This window comes from Schistocerca americana, chromosome X, assembly GCF_021461395.2.
Source record: "Schistocerca americana isolate TAMUIC-IGC-003095 chromosome X, iqSchAmer2.1, whole genome shotgun sequence".
NCBI lineage: Eukaryota > Metazoa > Arthropoda > Insecta > Orthoptera > Acrididae > Schistocerca > Schistocerca americana.
Window position 1 is genome coordinate 197,676,061 of NC_060130.1, and position 14,854 is coordinate 197,690,914.

The window sequence follows — 14,854 nt, forward strand, 5'->3', positions numbered from 1 at the left end:
GATAAGACTGTCCTTAAGGCTTGTAAGCTCGCATTTATTGCAATAACTGACATACCTGAAATGTTGGCACTCTCATTATTACGTCAGATAGGTAATGCACGTAGTAAGTTCGTCGTATTCATGATTTCCTCTTCAAAGTAACACACCATACTTGTTATTTAACACAAAATGTCATTAAAAATTTACGTTATTAACGAGCAGCTAGTTGAGAATATGTATGAACTTCAAATGACACGACGAACCGCCTCGTTCTGCGTATGCATTCAAACCCAGGTCATGCAGGCTAGGCCGCGGTGGCCGTGCGGTTCTAGGCACTTCAGTCTGGAACCGCGTGACTGCTACGGTCGCAGGTTCGAATCCTGCCTCGGGCATGGATCTGTGTGATGTCCTTAGGTTAGTTAGGTTTAAGTAGTTCTAGGTTCTAGGGGACTGATGACCTCAGATGTTGAGTCCCATATGGTGTCATTCACAAGGAACAAGGTATGCTCACGTTTAAAATTGAAATGCCATCATATAAAGCTTGTGACAGGGATGCGAACCCAGCACCTAATCGGATTGTTAACGAAGTACAGTCATGCTCAAAAGTATCCGAACGACCTGGATTGCATTTCGCCTGATTCCCATGCAACCCACATAACGCAGCTATCTAGCGGGTCCTCTAATTGAGCCTTGATACAGTCGTTTGACTATTGAAAATGGTTCCAACAAGCCTGTTGTGCAGCAGTGTAAGTTTCTGCTGGCAAGGTCAGATCAAACATCGATAAGCAAATCGTAAGAAAATACTTTCAGCTTATAGTGCAATGGTGAAAATCTTACAATGCTGCACAACAGGTAACGCCTCTTTCCGCTGCTGACAAGCAAATTTTGGGATTCTAGGAATACGTAACTTTATTTATGAAATGCCACGTTTGCATACCTGTTGAGTATGACACAGCATACCATTTAAACACAGACCCAATCGAAATCTAAGTGAGTAGTGTTTTACTAATTCGTGCAGATAGAGGCACGCTTGTGTACAGATACTCAGTTTTGTTAAAACAGACATTCGTCGTAAGGTTATCGTTGGTAGTTTTATTTAATTTCTTACAATACAGTGCACAGTTTTCGTAGTGTTGTTAAAACAATACTGAACATAAGAGATAAATTAATCATCAACGATATATGCGAATTCTCTGACGGTATCTATAACAGTCTGACAATGCACATGCAGTTTATTGATTACATGCATGTAGAAAACTTGTTCTGAGTTAAAGCTGTCAAACAAGGTTTGAAGAAGAATAAACTGCCACTACCAGACGACAGATAATGTAGAAAATACTTTTCTGACTACTTTGGCACGATGCACTCTCCCCATACATAATACAAAAGCTTCGACACGCATCTGCTGCCTGGCCGTCTATTAAACCTGAAAAGAACAAAATGACGCAGAAGTTAGCCTTTTTTCCACATGCGACTATTTTGGGATGAGAATTGAAGAGAATTATGTTCAAAGATCCATTAAATTGATAACTTCAGCAGACACCAGAATTGTGTTTTAGAAGAATGTAGTAGCGTATGTAATAGAACAAGCGACGTCTTATCAACAGTGCGCGACGCTTACCATTACGCTACTAGCTGTGACGTAGCTACAGCACCTCTGGAAGTGAACAACAGTTCCTCCAGAACTTCGGCATTCCACAGTGCTGTGAGATAATGCATATGGCTGGATCTAGACTTCTGAGAGACAGACAGTTACAGCATTTCTTTTGCACTGCACGATGGTTTCAACAGAGAGCAATAGAGTAGCTCAAATGGAAAGGAACACTTCCTATTTAAATTTCTGCATTCTACACTGTTGGCAGTTCTGTGCAGATTGCAGTTACGTGATTTTATTTCGGTGATTACAAAATAGAGTCGAATGTATGCACTGGGTAGTCAAGGCAGCTAGTTCATGGCGATTTGGTCAACCAAGTAAATGAATGTACTGAACATCCTGCAAACCACTACAGGGAGCCTGTGTGTCAGAATTCTCATCTTGTGTGCCGCAACGGTGATACGATAGAAAAAGGAGTCGTAGAGAAGAGGATTTGGTGGTCTGTTGGACTGATGATAGTTTCATATGACGATCGTCTCGGTTCGATTCCAACATCTGCTGTTCTTTTTTTTATAGGGAGAAGCAGATTCTATTCTCTTCTGGCTACGCCAAGTGAAGAAGGTATAATGGCATTGTGTTCTGAAAATCACATTAAACATGATAATCCTTCCCTACCAAGTAGACGTTAGGTGGAACCACAATAAAGTAAGGAGTGGCGACATGTATAAACTCTATCACCAGTAACCTTTCTTATACCAGTTATTTATTTCTAGTGACGAAACAAACCCTGTGTATGGTCACAGGGCACTTATTCCGTCTTTTATTTGAGCTTCTGTACGTCGATGAAATTGGTTCTGAACTGGCAATGCAACTCAGACCGCCATTAACGCGGAATTTGATCCCTTCGTGACAATACAGCTCGACTACAACTTGTTGTTTGTTCAAAAGTGCAGATTCCTCAACATCTCCACATACTGCCCATGAATGGGTTGGAATCCTGGCCCAGCACTAAACTTTTCACTATGTATTATCAAGCTCTAGCACGAGAACACCTATCTGCTGGTGGATAATAATTTTTATTTTTAATGCATTTTCATTCGTTGTCAACACTAACGATATCTGACGTTTTTGACTCCCAGTGACACACAGAACTATTTGCGAGATCACTGTAAGTTCAAGGATGTTATTCCGAGCTGCTGGTGGAGAAAATTTCAGTAAGTGTCGTCTCTTTGTGTGTAGTCAAAAACGATATATGTGGGGTTCGATACCTAGTCAGCACTGAACTCTTTGTCATATTATTTCTAGTTCAAACATGCTCACATGTCGCTGCTGGTGTAACAAACACATACTTAACGTTCCTTTTCTCTAGAATATAACAGCGATATGTGCCGGGTTGGAGTCCTGGGAAGGAAAAAATGAATCCCTGTCCAACACAAAGCTTTACCTCACTGCATTTCAAGTAAGTTACTTGTGAAGAAGCAATATTTAACATCTCTCGTAGTTCGTTAACAGGGACAATAGATGCTGGGTAGGAATTCGCGTCCGTTAAAGACGTTACGTTATGTAATTTAAAGTTGATATTTGCTAACTGATACTGTCCAAATATGAGGTATATCACTCTCTTTATGCCTAGTCAGGAATGACAATTTCCGTCAGCCACGAAATCTTAGCCTGCATGATTAGTTCAAATGGCTCTGAGCACTATGGGACTCAACATCTGAGGTCATCAGTCCCCTAGAACCTAGAACTACTTAAACCCAACTAACCTAAGGACATCACACAGATCCATGCCCGAGGCAGGATTCGAACCTGCGACCGTAGCAGTCATGCGGTTCCGGTCTGAAGTGCCTAGAACCGCACGGCCACCGCGGCCTAGCCTGCATGACCTGGGTTTGAATCCACATGCAGAACGAGGCGGTCCGTCGTGTCATTTGAAGTTCATACATATTCTCAACTAGCTGCTCGTTAATAACGTAAATTTTTAATGACATTTTGTGTTAAATAACAAGTGTGGTATGTTACTTTGAAGAGGAAATCATGAATACGACGAACTTACTACGTGCATTACCTATCTGACGTAATAATGAGAGTGCCAACATTTCAGGTATGTCAGTTATTGCAATAAATGCGAGCTTACAAGCCTTAAGGACAGTCTTATCTGTGATGAGGTGTTCCCTGATATTTGTAGTATCGTGGTATTCCTTTACATCATGAGCTATTGTGATACAGAGCAGTGTTTTCTAGTGGTGACTTGTTGGAACCATTTTCAATAGTCAAACGACTGTATCAAGGCTCGATTAGAGGACCTGCTAGATAGCTGCGTTATGTGGGTTGCATGGGAATCAGGCGAAATGCAATCCAGGTCGTTCGGATACTTTTGAGCATGACTGTTCTTCGTTAACAATCCGATTAGGTGCTGGGTTCGCATCCCTGTCACAAGCTTTATATGATGGCATTTCAATTTTAAACGTGAGCATTCCTTGTTCCTTGTGAATGACACCATATTAAACGTCGTTAGGGGTAGCTCCCAGGACGGTAACTGTTATGACAGGATTCCCAGTTCAGTACAAACATTTTCGTAATTTATTTTCAGGATCTGAATTGATAACTGATACTGGTGCAAACGTCTATACTTCACGTCTCTTTATGCCTAGTGATCCGGGCTCAATAAGGCACAAACAAAGCTTAGCTTGGTTAGCAATGGCTATAGGTGCTGGGTTTGAATCCAGGTCCAGAACGACGACATTTGTCATGTCATTTAAAGTTCAAATTTGTGTACACGTAGCTGTTGATGTGTTACGAGAACAATGATATTACTGGTGATTCGCTGTTAATGTTGAGATTTCCTTAGAGTGCTTGTTGCCGTTAATCGCGTTTTTCTACTGGTTCGCCCAATATCCAGTTTCCAGAGCCACTCGCCGTTGAGCGACCTTCAGCAGATGGATGGAAAACCTCTTAGAGAGCGAAAAACTTTTTTCCAATTGCCGTACAGCTTCGTAACTTCATATATTTTCTCAAGTATTTAATTTTGATTAAGGATTACTGTACGATATATGTAAAATAATCCGTTTTCTCAGAACTTTTGGAATGTCACTTGTTGTAATTAAGGTTAGTTTATGAGTGTTATGGGGTGTCTCATCGCTAAGAACGTGTTTTCTAATATGTTTTGTATGACGATATTAGTTGACACTTAGACTGATTGGCATAAAGACCTTTGGTCTCTTAGTAGCCTCTTGCGGTACCCATTGCATGTAGTCAAACGACTGTACCCCACGGGATTTTGGTGTTTAGAGGACCTGCAACACAGCTACGTTATGTTGGTTGTATTCTGCAGTGACCCACTTTTTTTGCTGTCAAGTGTACATGTATCACATTGGAACAACCGAAATAAAATGTTCAAATGTACCTACGTTCTATGTTTTAATTTAACAAATCTACCTGTTACCAACTGTTCGTCTAAAATTGTGAGCCATATGTTTGTGACTATTACAGCGCCATCTATCACAAAGCAAAAAAAGTGGTCCAACTAAAACATTCATATTTCTTTACATACTACACGAATATGTAATAAAAAATGGGGGTTCCTATTTAAGAAAACGCAGTTAATATCCGTTTGACCTATGGCAGCGCCATCTAGCGGGCCAAACATAACGCCATGTGGTTTCCCCCTTCAAGCTAGACGAGTTTCGTTCTTTGTAGTTTTTTTCGTTTGACGCTTATTTCGTGAGATATTTGGCCCCGTCACGATCAATGGACCACCCTGTATATATAATAACTCCGAAAGTTGATAGGAGCTTAAAAGTTTGTGGGACAAAAGTTGCATGGGACAACGGGGGCTATAATATGACGGTTTTTGTTACTAGGTGGGGTCGCGTCAGAGATTTGAAGCTCAACTTTTTTTTTTTTTATTTTTTTTTAATGGGATGCTATAGCTTGATACTTATTTTCTGATAGCGGCTATCGAGATGAATCCAACGATGTTTAACCGTAAGGTCTTTGAAGGTCAACGAAGGACGAAAAGGTGGCATGAACGTCCATTTACAGAGGGTGTTCGAAGTGATGACCATAGGTATCAATGCAGTGCTGCAATCTTCTTGTCATGGATTGAGTGGTATTCCTTATCACATCGTCACTTATCGAAGCAACTGCTCTGACAGTTCTCTCTCGCATATCTTCGGGTGTAGTTGGCACGTCTTCATAAACAATGTATTTTACGGATCCCCACAAGAAAAATTCCAGAGGTGTCAAGCCAGGCGAACGAGCCGGCCACGACACATCTCCTCCGCGTCCAATCCAACGCTTTGGGAATTTTCTCTGCGACTCATTTCTAGCCATCAGCGAAAAATGAGCCGTACACCCCTCGTGTTGATACCACATTCTGTTCCTTGTTCCTATAGGTATCTCTTCCAATAATAGACCTTATGTTTCTTGCAGGAATGTGGTGTACTTCCTACCATTAAGATTTCCTTCGATGAAATAGGAGCCCATAATTCTGTCCTCCAGAATCCTATACCATACATTCACCGACCACGGTTTCTAGTGTGCATCTTGCCGCAGCCAACATGTATTTTCAGTTGCCCAATAATGCATGTTACGTAAATTAATATTTCCATGGTTCGTGAATGTAGCCTCGTCAGTAAAGAAAATCGAATTAATAAATGTGTCATCCCTCTAAATCTGAAGTTGAGCCCATCGGCAGAGTCAATGCGACGTATACCAGTTAATTCTTGGTGCAGACTGATATGGTAACGATGATGTTTTTGGCGATGCAGAACACGAACGGCACTACTCTGGCTCATGGCAGATTCCCTTGCGATTTGACGCGAACTGACAAGAATCTCTAACCACGGTGGCAAGAGTACAAATTTTTGTTTCCTCGTTAGTAACTTTCCTTTGCCGGATATGTTTCCGATGCGTTAAAGGTCTAGTTGTTCTCAATTTATCATACACACATTTAAATTACGACATGTAACGTGAGTACGTCGAGGATATCTTTCAGCGTATAAGTCTCTAGCTCTCACTGAATTTCGTTGGCATTCTCCGTAAATGAGAACCATATTAACTTGTTCTTCGAAGGAATACATCATTCACATTCGCTTCATTCGACGATACTAGTCTTACCGTTCCTACTAATGTTGTATTGAGAAACCGTCGAATGATGTTTACATGTCAGTGGCACGATATGCGAGGCAGAGTTGTCAGAGCACGTGCTTCGACAAGTGCCGAAGTGGTAAGGAATACCACTCGATCCATGATAAGGAGATTGCCGCCCTGCATTGATACCAGTGGTCATCACTTCGAACACCAGCCGGCCGGAGTGGACGAGCGGTTCTAGGCGCTACAGTCTGGAGCCGCGCGACTACTGCGGTCGCAGGTTCGAATCCTGCCTCGAGCATGGATGTGTGTGATGTCCATAGGTTAGTTAGGTTTAAGTAGTTCTAAGTTCTAGGGGACTAATGACCTCAGAAATTAAGTCCCATAGTGCTCAGAGCCATTTTTTTTTAACTTCGACCACCTTCTGTAAACGGACGTTCTAACAACCCTACCACAACAAAGGTAAAATTTAATTATGGTTGTAGTGTTGCTCACGCTGCTAAATATTGCATTTTTGGGCAACAACAAAGTTACATTATGTGGCAGGTGTCATTAGAGCACAGTTAATAAAGTCATTTCATGAAATAATGGATAAACTAGGCACTCATATTTTCGTGTTTCCCACGCTGGTCTCGTTGTGAACTCATGGCTCAATCGTCGAAAATCTAGGTAGTGATGATTCCTAGCTCGGATGCAGAGAGGCCTAGGTGTTATTCTGCGGTATTCAAAAGTTTTATAGATGTTTTTCAAAAACCATTCCTGAAGATTAAACCTTTGAAAGTAAGGACAATGGTGATGTAAAAAAGTAATCAGCACTCCGAATTTAAGTTACACTTTTTTATTGCTTTTGTTGCAATATCACGCAAGTCATTCTAAAACATCACTTCACAATAAAAAACATACTTGAAAGCATCTTCCTCACTGTTAAAGTTCACATTTCATAAACTGACTACAATTTGCGTCTTTTAAACATGACGACCAAGACTTGACTCTCCAATAACAGCTTGCGCGCCCCAAAAATCAGAGTTACAAGTACGTCAAAGATCGTAGTGACAAAAGAAAGAATACACATAAGAATAATATCAATGCAACATAAACATATCGATGTATCAAAGTACCTCTACATTAATGAAATCAAATATCTGAATGTTGTCTCAGAAATATGATAACTACTTTACAGAAACACAGTAAAATATTACTGGTATCGAGAAGTTGAGGTGAGGTGCCGTAATGGTTACGTAATTCAAGTACCATTACAACGTTCATGCCACCTTTTCGACCTTCGTTGACCTTATAAGACCTTACTGTTACACGTCATTGGATTCGTCTCTGTAGCCGCTATCAGAAAATAAGTACTAAAATATAGCATCCCGTTTAAGAAAACAAAGTTGACCTTTATATCTCTGACGCGACCAAACCTAGCAACAAAAAACCAATATCATATTATGGCCCTCGTTGTCCCATGCAACATTTGTCCCACAAACTTTTCAGCTACTATCATACTTTCGGAGCTATTCTAGGTGGCAATAGTTAGTGACTCACCCTGTGTGTGTGTGTGTGTGTGTGTGTGTGTGTGTGTAAGGTGACTTACGTAAGACGTAACACTTGTTATTTCGTGAGCGGTTACACATATCGAAACGTGGTTTTCTACAGCAACGGAGATATTGAAGCAAGTACGTTTTTCTTAAATGGAACCGTACAACTTTTATAATTGCATTAGATAGCTCTGAAAAGACAATTACAGTAATATTGCGTTTGTTGATGTTGAAACCTGTCGTAATAAAATTCGAAAAATGTCCTAGAACGCCGAGGAACGTACCACAAATTTCCCAAATTTGTCTTATAACTTGAGAGCGCGATGGCCGAAATCGGCATTAGCGGTACAGACACCACGACGCAGAGCTCTCGTGCCACGCTGTGTCAGAATGTCAACACATTTGCGTGCTTACTTGTCTGCACTGTAGGCCAGTCATTTCTGCTTCAGCATTCGTTGCGTGCAGAAATATACACCAATGAGGAGAAGGTGGATATACTACTTTTATGTGGTGAATGTAACATAAATACTGTAAAAACAGTAAAGCGGTATAGGGATATTTATCCGGCTCGCCAGTGCTCGACACGACAGACAGTTGCACGAATAAAGACGCCAGTGTGGACAGGCTGCCTGAACGTCAAAAAGAGGGCAAGAAAGAACATTACAACTGAAAGAGAACACGAAGAAGATACGGGACATATTGCCAAGGAATGTAGAATCAGCCAGTCGAGAGTTATTCGCATCCTGCATCGACAGAATTTCCATCCCTATCATGAGTCACTACATCAGTCACTCGACGACCGTGGTTTTGAACGTCGTACAGAATTTTGTAGGTTTGCCCTTCAACAACTGAGAGACAACCCTGCGTTTTTTCAAAGTGCGCTGTTTACCGATGAAGCAACATTTGCTAACCACGCTAATGTAAATTTGCATAACATGCAGTACTAGGCAGCCGCAAATCCACACTGGCTTCGTCAGGTGCAACATCAACGGCCGTGGAGCGTAAATGTATGGAGCGGTATCGTAGGTAATTAGATTGTGGAACCTTACTTCATCTCAGGCGTTCTAAATGGACATTCGTACGCACACTTTCCGACGAACATGCTGCCGGTTCTTCAGAAGAGGTACCACTGGACGTTCGACAGAGTATGTGGCTGCAACACGTCGGTTGTTCAACTCACTCGTCCCGTGTTGCAACGCAAATTATAAATGAGAGCTTTCCTGGGCGTTGGATAGGACGAAATTCCATTGTCAAATGTCCTGCGAAGTTCTCCGATTTGACTCTTGTTGATTTCTTTTTTACGGGAACACTCAAAGATGCTGTCTATAACGAAGCCCCAGCTACGCCAGACGATATACGTCGTCGAATCGCCAGTGCACGCTCTACCACATCATACAGCGTAATTTCATCTGTTCATCGTTATTTCGAACGGCGATCGCTAATGTGCCTTCCAGTCTATGGTCAACAGCTTGAACACATGCTTAAGTAAAGGATAAGGTTTTTTTTTTTTTTTTTAAGACAACATTTTTGTTATGTGGTTTGGGTGGTTACCAAATCATTGTTAGTAAATTGTTTATTTCATTTACGTGTTCACGGAATTGCATTGCAATGTCAAATAAGACGACAGCGTGTATTGCACATAGCTTCTAACACTGTCATTACGTGCTAACGTTCAGCATGAAACGACATTTCGTTAAGAAGAATATTTATTTTGCGGTTTTCAGGTGGTCACCAGACCATTTTTAATAAAATTTTTAGTTCAACGAATGTATTCCATATGATAGAATTTATAGCAGTGTAGGTGGAGACAGATGTCTGACTGCCTCTAGGAAGCGCACAACCATGTGCAGGAAAAGATGGGTCAAATATTCCTTCTAACATTTAGATATTTAATTCCTTAGTTTTTTGCCGTGTGTAAGACTACTTTCTTTTTGAATAATGAGAAATTGATTTGTCTGTTTCAGCTCACCTATATCTCGGAGCACACACAAATGAGAAAGAGTTCTGCAAAACACTTTGTGATACGCTAGATTCTAGCCTATGTCATATTTCCATTACAACATTGGTAGGAGAACCTGCGTCTAGGTCGTAAGTTGGTTCAAGGGAAAATAAAGCTTTATTCTCGTAGCCCAGGCCTACTTTACGGTATACAACTACGCAGCCTGGGACGAGACGCCTGCTTACCAGTGTTTGCAACGCAAATTCCGTTTCCGGCTACCGTGCTCTCACATTCTAGGACATTTCTAGATTTTTTTAACGACAGGTTTCAACGTCAACATTAACAAAAGATTCATCACCGTAATTGTTTTCTCCAGAGCTATGAATGCAGTTATAAAAAGTATCCGGTTCCGTTTAAGAAAACTTACTTGCTTCAATACCTCCGTTGACATCAGTGCTAAAAGCATTAACCAAACAAAAACAAAAGTGCCCCTCGACGTTCTAACATTTGCCAGAAACCGCGTTTCGATATGTGTAACCGTTCACGAAATAAAAGGGATATTACGTGACCCACCCAGTTCATACGCCAAACATTTATTACAGTAATGTGTAAAAATTTGAACTAAATCGCTTAAGTACGTTTGATATTTTTGGTAATAATGTTTCCCCATGATATATTACATATCAGTTAATATACATATTAAAATATGTATGATCCCGGCGGAGGTTCGAGTCCTCCCTCGGGCATGGGTGTGTGTGTTTGACCTTAGGATAATTTAGGTTAAGTAGTGTGTAAGCTTAGGGACTGATGACCTTAGCAGTTAAGCCCCGTAAGATTTCACACACAAACAAAAATATGTAGTCCGTTGTCCATCTGAATGTTCCTTAGAATATTATGTAAAATTTTAAGTAATCTGTCAAGAACGTTTTGAGATTTTTGGGAACAGTGTTTCCCCTTTATGTATTACTTATATATTTGTGTGTTATATATATTAAAAATATTAGCCTGTGCCCGCCTGAATGTTCATTAGAATATCGCGTGCAAATTTGAGGCAAATCGGTCAAGGAATTTTCGAGATTTTTGGTTACGACGTTTCAGCTTCTTGTATTACGTGTTTTTTTGTATATAATATATATTTAAAAAACAGGAACATAAAAACACGCGCTTATTCGAATGCAACGTTGCTTCAAAAGTTCAAGTTAATCGACCACCTACTTTTCGAATTTTGCGAACACAAACATACGCAGGATGAATATTTATATGTTATGTAACTAACGACCCGGCTGGCTGCTCATGGTTAGCATTAAGTATATGCGGCCAGACGACTTAAAAAAAAAATAGCTAGATAGATAGAGAGAGAGAGAGAGAGAGAGAGAGAGAGAGAGAGAGAGAGAGAATTTTTAGCATTTTTGATCATATGTTATAAGTTTAGGTAAGGCAGTAGAAGAGACTGCAGGTTTCTAAATTGGTTGGTTTATGACTAAAGTGTGTGTATACGAACATACAGGCGCTTATAGTAAGACAGACTGAACGTACCATGGCATTACTCCGAAATCTCATACGTAACCTATCCCACATACAATCTTCACATTGTATGACGAATATATACTTGGGTTCCAGCACTTAGCGGGTATCTCATATGGCAGTCATTTAGTATTTAATCGTCTAGTCCATTAATTTGAAGCTTGGTCACCATACACCCTCAGAGGTTGCAGATGTAACGGATTCCGTCTCATCCCTTAGCCATAATACTAAATATTGACCTCGAACTCAGCCCAGTTACTTTGCTACTGTCCCTGTTTACAGTAGCCTTTGACGCACGGCATGGATTACAGACGTCCTCTACGAGCTATTTGCCCTATCCACACACGCACTCTTACGACCGTCCATATCTTTAATTTTATTGTAGCCGTCTATATACTTTTTATATTATCATTTCGACTGATTCCGTAATAGACACCTCGCACCAAATAAGGCTTGCCTCTGAATTAGATTTTGAAGTACTGTAACACAGCAAGCTATTACGAGATGACATTCGTTGCAGTAAGGTACGCAGCCATCTAGTACGGTGGCTACAGGATGGCTTTTTGCGGTTTGCTCACAGCACAGCTGACGCTGCCTGCCGAGGGAACTGCATAGCGTAACATTCAGTCAACACTGATTGGTCGTTTAGATCAACAGCCAATCGGAATCAAGCTGTTCCCGTGGGCATATAGGATAGTACCTCGAGAAGAGTCGCTTGCTTCCCGGTCCACGGATAACACGATGTCAGGTCGCTCCTTGAAAATACTCTGTAAGATGAGGAAATAGTGAGCTAATTTCGGTTCGAACATATCTTGACTGAAGCGACTGGAGTTACGAACATTTTAATGAAAGTTTGTTGTTTCTAAATTAAATAGTTTGAAAGATGTGAGCGTGTGAACTGTCTGGTCGTAGTAACAACTCCGCGTTGCGTGTTTCGTTCTCTGTACGGAATATTTTGGCGACCACCTCTTACGAAGAAGACCACTGAAACGACCGAATGTTTAACTCGCCAATAGTTGTGTGTCTGTGACTGGTAGAACATGGAAATTAGTCAGGTCGGACTTACTAAACTTCTGGCTCTTTTTTGAGTGAATATTTCTTATACAGACAGTGAACTTTGAATGATATCGTTTTACCATATTAAACATGGGCTTATAGCCATTTCATGTGTTCCAATATGAATAAAGAGCAGAGCTGATCTAATTTTAAACGCTTTACTGCAAGTAGACTGAAGATCCCGAACGCCCGATTTTTTAATCGTGAACTTCCAGGAACTGACTTTCAACTTGATTTACGCCGCCTCTGTGTGGTAGGTATTAGGTGATGGTTTCATCAACGCTGCTTTACACTGCCTAGTAAGTATCTGCTACGACAGAGTGAAGGGACATCGGCAAGAATCCTATCGAGGTAAGTGGACAGAACGACAGTGTTAACACAAGCGAAGACGATCGATCCCGCCCCGCCGCAGTACATTCAGCCCCACGTGGTTTTTGCCTACACGCCACTGCTACTTCGCAGGAGCCAGCCAGGTCTGGCCGGGTTAAAATTCGCGCTCGCATTGTGCAGTTATCATTTTACATCACGTTTCTTTGATAATTAAAGGTATATTTTTAATTTTTTGATTATTAATGTTGTTTTCTCACTGTCAATAAACACACAACATGTAATTATTACAGAGTTTATATGATTCATAAGCCCATCGTAATTTTATATGTAAGGTTAGTCCACGAACCCACGCGAATTGTAAATGGTTGCGAAAACACACTTGACCTCTTAGCCACAAACAATCCAGAGCTGATAGAGAGCATCATGACTGATACAGGGATTAGTAATCACAAGGTCGTTATAGCTAGGCTCAATACCGTTTCTTCCAAATCCACCAGAAACAAACGCAAAATAATTTTATTTAAAAAAGCCGATAAAGTGTCTTTAGAATCCTTCCTAAGAGACAATCTCCATTCCTTCCGAACTGACCATGCAAATGTAGACGAGATGTGGCTCAAATTCAAAGATAAAGTAGCAACAGCAGTTGAGAGATTCATACCTCATAAATTGGTAGGAGATGGAACTGATCCCCCATGATACATAAAACAGGTCCGAACGCTGTTGCAGAGGCAACGGAAAAAGCATATGAAGTTCAGAAGAACGCGAAGTCCCGAAGAATGGCTAAAATTTACAGGCGCGCGAAATTTGGCACAGACTTCAATGCGAGATGCCTTTAATAGGTTCCACAACAAAACATTGTCTCGAAATTTGTTAGAAAATCCGAAGAAATTCTGGTCGTATGTAAAGTACACAAGCGGTAAGACGCAGTCAATACCTTCGCTGCGCAGTGCCGATGGTACTGTTACCGACGATTGTGCCGCTAAAGCGGAGTTATTGAACGCAGTTTTCCGAAATTCCTTCACCAGGGAAGACGAATGGAATATTCCAGAATTTGAAACACGAACAGCTGCTAGCATGAGTTTCTTAGTAGTAGATACCTTAGGGGTTGCGAAGCAACTCAGATCGCTTGATACGGGCAAGTCTTCAGGTCCAGATTGTATACCGATTAGGTTCCTTTCAGATTACGCTGATGTAATAGCTCCCTACTCAGCAATCATATACAACCGCTCGCTCACCGATAGATCTGTACCTGCAGATTGGAAAATTGCGCAGGTCCCACCAGTGTTTAAGAAGGGTAGTAGGAGTAATCCATCGAACTACAGACCTGTATCATTGACGTCGGTTTGCAGTAGGGTTTTGGAGCATATACTGTATTCAAACATTATGAATCACCTCGAAGGGAACGATCTATTGGTACGTAATCAGCATGGTTTCAGAAAACATCGTTCTTGTGCAACGCAGCTAGCTCTTTATTCGCACGAAGTAATGGCCGCTATCGACAGGGGATCTCAAGTTGATTCCGTATTTCTAGATTTCCGGAAAGCTTTTGACACCGTTCCTCACAAGCGATTTCTAATCAAGCTGCGGGCCTATGGGGTATCGTCTCAGTTGTGCGACTGGATTCGTGATTTCCTGTCAGGAAGGTCGCAGTTCGTAGTAATAGAGGGCAAATCATCGAGTAAAACTGAAGTGATATCAGGTGTTCCCCAGGGAAGCGTCCTGGGACCTCTGCTGTTCCTGGTGTATATAAATGACCTGGGTGACAATCTGAGCAGTTCTCTTAGGTTGTTCGCAGATGACGCT